The sequence below is a fragment of the Juglans regia genome, chromosome 11 (genome assembly GCF_001411555.2).
Source record: "Juglans regia cultivar Chandler chromosome 11, Walnut 2.0, whole genome shotgun sequence".
Taxonomy (NCBI): Eukaryota; Viridiplantae; Streptophyta; class Magnoliopsida; order Fagales; family Juglandaceae; genus Juglans; species Juglans regia.
The window spans coordinates 16,219,105-16,228,122 of record NC_049911.1 but is presented as its reverse complement, the minus strand read 5'-3'; positions in this window follow the sequence as shown (position 1 = coordinate 16,228,122).

Sequence of the window (9,018 nt, the reverse complement as noted above, 5' to 3'; positions counted from 1 at the left end):
CAAAGTCAACATCTTCAATCCCCATAAAATACATGAACTAGATCATCACCTTCCATCGCCAAAGAAATTCTCATATTAGTAACTCAACTCTGATCAATCCTATTTTACTTCAGCCCTTCAATTTTGCAATTCTAAAACCTTAAACTAGATAAAAATCATTTCCCGAAATCCTCCAGACCGATGACCTTAAATCTAAAACATTCACCTTATAAAACTTGTAAATTCTAAAACCCCAAATGTTATCAAATTGCTTATCAAGGTCGACAAGATCGAAAACTTCTAATCTAAGTAATCCCTCAATTGCTTGTTGAACCTACCACCTTAAATCCCATAAACATATCTCCTTAAAAAAAACTATGGGGCCTCAAACCTTAGATGCACTTCTCATAAATCTAACCTTGAAATTCGTTGAACTTACAACCTCCTACCCCATAGACTCATTACATAAATTCTACGGAACCTAAGACCTCAATTATCCTAAGCAATTTAAAACTATTCCCCTCCTTAGCACAACTTGAGTTCCTACTCCAAAGAGTTCACCCAGACCATGATGTTCGAGCCTCGATATTAAAACAAACCAATCACCAAGAGTTCAGGCCTACTACACCAAATGTTCAAGCCTAACAATGTCATTCACAGTTGTACAATCTTCCTGCCATAGCACAACCCTTAACCCGCCTTTCAACTTCGAACAAAACAAAACAAAACAAAATAAAATAAAATTCCATAAATAAAATAACATACGACAAAATGAATAAAACCAATGAAGTAGTTCACAATAAAATAATTAAAACAATAAAATAACCTACCATAAAATAAAGAAATAAAATAAATAAACAAACAAGTAGTACACAATAAACTAAATAAAACCAATAAAAACCACATACTATAAATTAAATAATTTCAATTTACAACTTTTAAAATTTCTGGTACCCCACCAAAGGAACATATGGTTTTACCCAGAGCCGAACTGCTCTGATACCACCTGTGGCGCCCCCGACCCCCCTGTACGGGAACACAGGAATCAAGACACCCGGATGATGACAACTCGGTCACGCATCCCAACAAAAGTGCCAAGTGTGTGTACAATAACAACTCAGCGGATTAAATCAACCAAGTATCAGAATTTAAACACAATCTAAACATCAGTAAAAGGTTTAAAAAGTAGTTATACAATCATCCCAAATAAAATAAAATACATGTCCCAAATAAAATGAGTGATCCCAAATCACTCCTTGGGCGGAGCCGACAACTCAGGCTCACTCTCATCCTCATCTGCATTGAAATCTGCATTACCATAAAACGGTACTGTAGGTAAGTATAAACCAAACAATCCTTAGGAATAAAAATGCATTAATGCAACCAACATGCATGCATATAATGAAATATGCATTATTTTCAAAACATCATTTTTTCCCGAAAATGAATATTTTCCAATGCACGCCAAAATCCCATTTGGCCCAAAGAATATCCATAAAACATTTTCCCAGAAAATGATCACACAATTTACAAATCCAACACATGCTATTTTCCCAAAAAATTATCCATTTTACCGTATGCACCATGATCTCCCTTAGGGATCATCCGCACGTCCTGGCTTTGTAGCGATGCCCAGTTCCATGCTCGGCGCATACATGGCCAAGCATCCTCTACGCAACGAGTGACGCCCAGTTCCACGCCTAGCGCGTACATGGCCAAGTGTCCTCTAGTCCTCGCCAGCAGAGGGACCACGAAGTCGGCACGAGACCATCTCATCCGATCCCATTGTCGCCCGACGACAATCCAAGGGATGTCACTCAGTATATTCCGCTCGCGAGTGACCATAAGAGCTCCACCGAGATAATGCCCCATCTCGGCTTGGGGTCGTGATACACACGCACCCAAAAGTCCTTTCACATGAAACCTAATTTTTATTAAACACATGAACATGAATACAATTACACGAAAGCTCAGTTTCCTTTACAAACATGATCATGCGTGCAAATATGCAATGTACACAAACCACACAAGATCCAACCAACAATTCAACACAATCCAATTGCACAAAAAAACTTCCTCCACTAATCCACCTGACCCCCGTACTCATCGGACTTAGTCCGACAAAACCAACTAGATCACAGTGTAATGAGTTATTGCAAAAATACATTTAAATCATAAGAGTTCTTTGGAAAAATACTTACAGCGCTATATAATAATTTTCGTGAGATCACGAAGCTGCAAGAAGTGGCAACACAGCTACAGAACAGTGCTAAATGCAATGTGGCCATGGGTCTCGAAGACCCACTTTTGAATAGGTGCAAACTAAGACCCGAGATTGATAAGGTAGGGCTTAGGGATGCCGATGAAGCTAGTGGTGGTGGTGGTTGGCCGTGGGTGGAGGCATAGAGTGTGGTTGAAGTGCAAATATACTCAAATCAGAAATTGAGTTGGATGTACTTCACCGATGGCGGATCGGAGCTGGGGTTGGGTGCATTGGGTTGCTAGGAGGTCGAGGATGAAGTGGTGAAGAAATAGTGGCCGAAGGTGGCGCGCGCGACCACAAGAGGTGTCGCGGCTTAGCGTTGGCGTGGGGGCTAACGGCTGAGCGGGAGGAGCTGAGATTGGAGGGTGGTGGTCGCCGGCCGGTGGGGGACTGAACGGCAGGAGCGGTGTCAGACACGGGCGGTCCACGACGGAGCTGGGTGGAGAAGAAAAAAATGCACGGGGAGGAGAGGGGGATGACGTAGCACGCGAGAAGAGAGGAGAGAGAGAGGAGAAAAGAAAAAAGAGGAAGAAAAGAAAAAGAGGAAAAGAAATGAGGTCCAATCCTCACATCTTGGGTCACAAAAATGATCCATCGGAAACGGTTTCAAAATAACAAGTAAATAAAATAATTCAAACGTAGTGATTAAAATAAAAATAAATAGTTAAATCCAACAATAAGTTAATTTAATATGAAAAGAAATTTAAATGCATAACAATAATTAATTTTAAGAAAGCACTTCAAAATAATTTTCACAAAATTAAAAAAAATCATAAAAATAATCCAACTAAAAATCTAAGAATTTTAAAACAAGAGAATAAATTTTTGAATTAATAATAATAAATCTTTCAATAAAAATACTCTAAAATACGGGGTGTTACAGTAAATGTGCTATATTTACGAGTGATTTGTAATGAAAAGATCTAAGATGAAAAGTAACATTAATCTTCGAAAACTATCTCAAGCTTTTAGTAGGTAGGTCACTAGACAACATAAAATAAAGGAAAATGCTCAGACACTCCTACAACAGATACAATTCCACACAAGGAAACTCTACACCCAATGGCTACATGCACTAGAATGGAAACCACATCCACCGAATCCTCTTAATTTACTTTTTCAAACTTTGTAACGTTACACAAAATACTTCTCTGTACATGTATATATAACACAAGGGCTCTCAATAGACTCTCACGGTGTGTAAGATTTTTTCACAAACACCTGATGTTCAATTGTATTTAAGGTAATCAGAGCCTTGTGTGGGCAAGAGAGCCTTACTCCTATGGCATCAATCTCATGACTTTCGGTCAACAATTTTGTGACCTTATGGTTGAACTAGGGGAATTACCCCTTATGAAGGGAGCAAGTCTTGGCCTTGGCTAAGAGTCAAGACCTCATGGGAAACTTAATGGGACACCTCACAGATGTTGCCTCCCCTCCACCATATGATCTCATCCCCGATGAAGCCAGAACAACTAGTCACAAAGAACTGAGTTCTACATACCTAAGATGGAGGAAATCTGACTGACTACTCAGTGGATGGATTATCGGTACCCTCTCTGAGAGTCGGTTGGCTTGATGGTTGGACTTGAGACTTCATATGAAATCTGGCATGCCCTTCAAAAAGCCTATGCCCAAGAATCCCAAGAAAGGTATTTCCAGCTTACTCAACAGTTGACATACATGAGGAAGGAAGCCATGACATTGCTGCAAGATCACCTCCAAAGCTTCAAGACTGTGTGTGGCCACCTAGCTGCAATCGGATGTCTTGTGAGTCACAATATGAAGGTTTTTTCCCTCCTCAACAGCTTGGGTCCGAAATAAGAACCCTTCACCACCTCCCTGCTCAAGCTGGTGATGCCCTCCTATGCCGAGCTTGTACTGCTGCTGCAAGGATATGAGGACTCAACTTCATGAATCCTTCAACACACAAGCGTACGCTTTCTATGAGAACATAACTGAACACGAGAACAAGGGCAAACAACGCCTGTTCTCCTCTAGAGGATGTGGCTTCTCCCAAGGTATTCACACTTCACGTCGTAATGTGTCCTCTAGTGGGACCCGCAATTCTGTTGTCCCCAACACCATAGCTCTGAGACCTAACAAATTTTCAGAAAAAAGGGACACATGCAGGAAAAATGGACACACGACATTAAAATATATGAGATATCAAAATGAGGGAGCAAATGAAGTGGACAAAGTAGCATTTTTCCTCTTGAAAATGGCACCATGATGTGGAATGCACTGCAGACATTGGTGCTTCTGACAAATAATTCAAGTATGCTTTTTAATCTTGGTCAATATATTGGTAATGACGCTTTTTAAATTGGTGATGAGAGTCTTCACAAAATCACACACATTGGTGACACCTTTGTTTCTAGTGAAGACTTTTTTTCCCCTTCTCAACAAGCATTCCTTATATATATATATATATATATATATATATAGATGAATTACAATAAGTTTAAGGTGGGTCCTTTCCACTATCTATATGAATAATACAATTACGAATACTAATGAGGGGTACATGACCAAAAATCATTGCGCCTCTGAGTGCACACACTGATTCTATGATCGGTGTATTTTCTTGATCCTCCAGTTTACCCGGGGATGAAGGTTTTTGTTGATGTCTTCTAGGATCAGTAGTATTTGCCACTGTGGTGAAAGCGCTTCATCTGTTATAGCGTCAATTACTGTTTGGACATCTCCTTCTAGAATTGATGGTCTTTTTTCCAGATAATTTGCCATTTATGTCGTAAGAAGAGCTGCTGAGGCTTTTGCAAATGTGGGGTTGATGCTTTGGATCTTAGAGGTCCAAACCTCCATAATTCTTCCTTCTAAGTCCCGACAGATGGTTGAAGTGGTTGAGAAAGATTCCCTAATTGTTGCATCAGATGAAGAGCTGAAGTGGTTCGTTGGAGGCTTTATGCAGCTTTCCTTGAGTTTCTTCTTTGCCTTTCATTCCCATGCATGTTTATAAGCATATATGGTGTCTAGCTGGAGAGAATCCTTTTCAAGAGTTGAGGATGTATGATTGTGGATAATATCATTTCTTTTCCTCCAAATGAAGTCCATAGTGATTACTGCAAAGATCTGAAAGGGATGTCTTTCTGATTCTGTTAAACCAAGTTTAGGCGCTGGATTTATTATCAGATTTATCTAATCTCGCATGGATGTAATTGGAAGTGATGCCAGATTTAGGGGCCATCTGCTATATTTCCACAATATTCGAACCACAGGACATTCCACAAAGAGGTGGAGCAATGTTTCTATTGCCTGGTTGCACATTGGACAAAATTCTTGAAGTAAATTTGGAATAATTCTGCTTAGCTTTTCCCTGGTCGGAAGAATGTCCCATACAGCTTTCCAAAGAGCTTGTGATGGTCATGTACTTTTAATCTCCATAGATTTTTGAAGATAGGCTCTAGAAAATCTTGAAGCAAGGTGGAGCCTGTAAATCTTGCCTCCAGGTGATATGCTATCTTGACTGAGAATTTACAATTGTGGTTTGGGAGCCGTATCAATGTGTCACTTCTTTGGTTGTTTCGGACAAGAGGAATTTTTTAATGCATTCTATGGTTTCCTGTTCAAAAAGTGTACGCATCTTCTCAATATTCCATGCACGTGGGTGGTTGCTGATGATGTCTGAAACTTTTAACTGAGGATATATCTCTTCCATATTCTAGATAGGCTTTGGCTTGAAGTCTTCCATGTATGGTATCCATGGTTCTGTCCATACATTTACTGATAAGCCGTAAAAAATTTGGAAGCATGAGCCTTTTGTTAATAAATCCCTTGTCTTTAGGAGTCCCTTCCATACCCACGAGTCCAAACTTTTTGAATCTACATTTTTTAACGTGGTTGAGTTGAGGTATTTTTTTTTAGAAGCTTGTGCCATAGTCCATTATTTCTCTGACTCAATTTCCAGCCTGTTTTTGCTAATAATGATAGATTCATTGTTCCATTAGTCTGAGACCCAATCCACCTAGATATTTTGGTTAACATATTGATTTTCATGATTTTGTTGTCAGGTTATGATTTCTCCCTTTTAGGAAACCCCACCAGAAATTTTTAAAGCTCCTATTCATAGTCTTGTACACTGACGTTGGCAATAGGAATGACTGCATTTGATAGGTTGGAATTGAACTGGCAACTGACCCGATTAACATTGTACAGCCTACTTGAGATAATACTTTGGATTTCCAACCTTCTAGTTTGCTATTGATTTTTTCCATGAGTTTTTTGAATCACTCATTTTTTCCTCTTGAAAATGATGTTGGAAGCCCTAAGTTTTTCATTCTTGCCAACGATGGTCTATATGGCAGAACTTGATTGATCATTGATTTTGTCGCTGAACTCGCATTTCTTGTAATGAGGATCGAAGATTTCTTAAGGTTTATTCATTGTCCTGACCATGCCATGTATTTCTCAATATTTGCAGATGACGCTTTGACACTTCGCTCATTTGATTTCCCGAAGACAATGAGGTCATCTGCAAATAATACGTGAGTGATTGGTGGAAAAGTCCTGCTTATTCGGATTCCCTCGAAATTTCCTTGCTCCTTTGATTTGGAAATCAATCTAGATAATACCTCTGTGCATAGCATGAATAAGAAAGGTGAGATTGAATCCCCTTGTCTAAGTCCTTTCTGAGCGTGAAAAAAACCCCTGGGGCTTCCATTTATACTGATAGAGAAGGACACTATAGTTATGCATTCCTTAATGAGAATAATCCGGTTTGCACTATATCCAAGTACTTCCATCACTTTAATAAATAAAAAAACCCCATTCTACATAATCAATTGTTTTTTCCATATCAAATTTGATTGCCATTAAACCTTCTCCCTGTCTTTTTCTTCAAGTGGTGAAATAGCTCATGAGCTATTAGCGTATTTTCTTTTATGTTTCGACCCAGCACGAACGCCCTCTGTAAAGGAGAAATGATACTGGGAAGAGTAGATTTAAGGTGGATAGCTAGAATTTTAGTAATGATTTTGTAGCTGACATTGGTCAAACTGATGGGCCTATAGTGTTGGGGTTGACTTGGATTTGAGACTTTTGGGATGAGTGCAATATTTGTGTGATTCATTTGTTTTAGCAGTTTACCACTCTTACAAAAGTTTTGCACTATTTTGACTACTTCACTTTGGATAATATCCCAATGGTGTCTGTAGAAGAGTGTTGTCATTCCATCTGGTCTAGGGGCTTTTAGGTAAGAGATTTGTTTTAGTGCTTTGAATATTTCGGCTTCATTTGGTGTTGCACTAAGGAAATCATTTTCTATGTCTGATGTCTGCCGTTCAAAAAGGTTTTCTAGATGTCCCCAATTTATTGGGTTCGAAGAAGCATAAATGTTCCAAAAATAATATAGAAAAGAAGTTTCAATTAAAGATTCATCCATCGAAACCAAATACCAAGGTCAAGTTTGATGGAGTCGATTGCATTCCTTCGTCTTCGAATGGTTGTTGAGAGATGATAGAATTTGGTGTTGAGATCTGTTGTTGTCAGCCAAGAGATTTGGGACTTTTGCCTCCACAGAGTTTCTTCATTCTTCAGCTACTTTTGAAGATCAAATTGGAGTTGTTGTTCTCTCATTTGATTTTGTGGAGTTGGAGTTAATCATTGCACTTCAAGAAGATCTCTTTCAATTTTGTGAATGTGATGCTGAATTTTGCCGAAGTGAACTTTATTCTAGAGTTTTAATGTTGCTTCGGTTGCCTTAATTTTTTTGCACAAAATGTAGGCTGGAGTTCCTCTGAATTGCTTGTTCCATGCTTCTTTAATAATTATCTGAATGAGGGGTTCATGTATCCAAAATTATTCAAATTTAAATGAGTGCGGCCTCCTCTGATGTGCAGTTGTGCTCAGTAGAAGTGGACTATGATCTGATGACGTAGAAATAAGATTTTGCATTTGGACAAAGTATTCTCCATTCTTGATTGACAATCTCCTGATCTAACCATTGTCTAATGTTTGCTCCCCCATGTCTATTATTACTCCAAGTGAAAGATGGGCCCGAATATCCAATATCAATCAATCCATGGCAATCCATTAGATTTTTTAATCCTCCCTTTGAAGATCTCGCCACTGGCATCCCCTGCTTTTTTCCGATTGATTGAGTAATTCATTAAAACCACCAATACAACACCATGGACCTAGAAAAGATCTAGGTATAGATTCCATGTGTTTCCAAAAATTTTCTTTGAATTGGCATTGTGCCGGTGCATAAACAAAAGTGATAAACCATGGATTATAATGAGGATCATAGTAGACTAAAATAGATATTGCATTCATATTAATATTGACCAGTTCAATATCTACACCCAATCGCCATACAAGAAGGAGGCCTCCTTTGTTGCTTGAGGCTAGGTAATTCACAAAATTATGGAAATCCAAGCAATTTACAATAGATAAGATGCGATCAGACGACATCATGGTTTCCTACAAAAAGATTATATCCTAATTATAATTCCTAATATTAGCCCTTAATGATCTGATTGCCTTCGGGTGGGCCGAACCCCTACAATTCCAAATTAGTGTCTTCATTTGGATGGGGGAGGCATGTTGGAGCTTGCCTCTTCATGTTTTTTGGATTTCTTGGAGTCTGGTAAAACTGATCTGAAATATGGAATGGCCCTTGATGCTTCTCTTTTTTTCTTAATTTTCCCAACTGGTTCAGATTTCAATTTCAGCAACAGGCAAGCCAAATTTGCATAATCTAAAGAGCATATTGGGTTCTCTTGTTTTCCCTCTCTCTTTAGGTTTTTATGTTTTTT